We start from the raw sequence: 1,755 nt of genomic DNA, 5'->3' as shown, positions 1-1,755 counted from the left end.
GTGTATGGTTTCTCCACACTGTGAATAGTGTGGTGTTTTTCAGAGCTCCTTCCCGCCTGCGGATCCACAAAGTGTTTCCAAATCCTCCCAGCCACCGCCTAACGCTGACTCCGCTTCTCCGGGACAAACAAGCGCCAAGGACAGCAATGACACTGCGCATGCTCCACATCACAATGCCCGGGGACTGATTGACGGCAGCTCCGGACCAATAGGAACAGGGGGCGGTGCTGGAGGACCGAGCGGGAGTGGCCGGTCCTCCAACCAATCGGAGTGAATGAGGGGCGGGACCTGAAGCATGCGCAGTGCGGGTAATGGCGACGGACGGACGGTTTTAACTTGGAAGCGAGATCAATACGAGGTAGAGGGCAGCGTGCGGGGAATGATAAATGTGGCGGGTGGGTGGAGAGACTTTGTAAACATGTTGTTCAAACCCAATCCCCGGAAATGAACTTCCCGGTCTCCCCTTTGCACCAAATGGAGCGGCAGCTTGTAGTGTTAGACCCGGGCTGACTGCCGCCATTGAGGCTGCATGTGGGAGGCCGGCAGGGATTGTGATCGGAGAGGGAAGCCCTGACGTCACAATGGAATGGGTGAGGGTGTGACGTCACAATGGAATGGTTGAGGGTGTGACGTCACAATGGAATGGGTGAGGGTGGGACATCACAATGGAATGGCTGAGGGTGTGAGGTCACAATGGAATGGGTGAGGGTTCCAGATGAGCTGAGACTGGGCTGGAGTCGGGCGATGGCACTGACATGTGGCCCGGTGGCACAGTGGTTAGTGCAGCTGCCTAACAGCGCCAGGGACCCGGGTTCAATTCCAGCCTCGGGTCACTGTCTGTGCAGAGTTTCTACATTCTCCCCGTGTCTGTGTGGGTTTTCTCCGGGTGTTCCGATTCCCTTCCACAGTCCAAAGATGTGCCGGTTAGACGGATTGGCCATGATAAATTGCCACTTGGTATCAGGGGGATTAACAGGTAAATATGTGGATAGGGCCTGGATGGGATTTTTGTCGGTGCAGGCTCGATGGGCTGAATGGCCTCCCCCTACACTGTATTTTATGATTCATTATTATTAATTAATTACTATTCTGATTTACAGCTGTTTCTGAGTTTTAACTGTATCCTCTATTGTGAACACCGAGGCAAAATACTTGTTCAATTAATCTCCCAGCTCCTTATTTTTCATTATCAATTCCTGGACTCACTTTCTATTAGACAGTTAAGAAATGAGGTCGGGCAAGTAACTGAAGTGTCAGTCAGGGAGCACTGTTGGGAGCACCAATAGTTTCAAAATAGTTCTGGAAAAAGATAGGACAGGTCCACAGGTCAAGGCCCTAAACTGGAGCAGGGCCACTTTTGTGGGCATTAAGCAGGATCTGGTAGATGTCGATTAGGTGAATTTCTTTGAAGGGAAAGGAATGACTGGCAAATGGGAGGTTTTGAAAGTGTGATATCAAGAGTCATGGGGCAGTATATTCCTGTTAAGATGCATGGAACGAATGGTAAATTTAGGGATCTCTGGCAGACAAGGGATATTGAGGCTCTGGTCAGGTAAAAGAAGGAAGCATACATTGGGTTTAGGCAATCGGGGACAAGTGAATCACTCTGATTATAAAAAGTGTAAGAAAATACTGAAGAGGGAAATCAGGAGGACAAAAAGAGGGTCTGATATGGATCTGGCAGGTAAGATTAGAGAAAATTCCAAGAGGTTCTATAGCTATATTAAGAGTAAAAGGGTGGGTAGAGAGAGAAGA

Source organism: Mustelus asterias, unplaced genomic scaffold (genome assembly GCF_964213995.1).
Source record: "Mustelus asterias unplaced genomic scaffold, sMusAst1.hap1.1 HAP1_SCAFFOLD_42, whole genome shotgun sequence".
Lineage (NCBI taxonomy): Eukaryota > Metazoa > Chordata > Chondrichthyes > Carcharhiniformes > Triakidae > Mustelus > Mustelus asterias.
Note: the sequence above shows the minus strand (reverse complement) of the source record.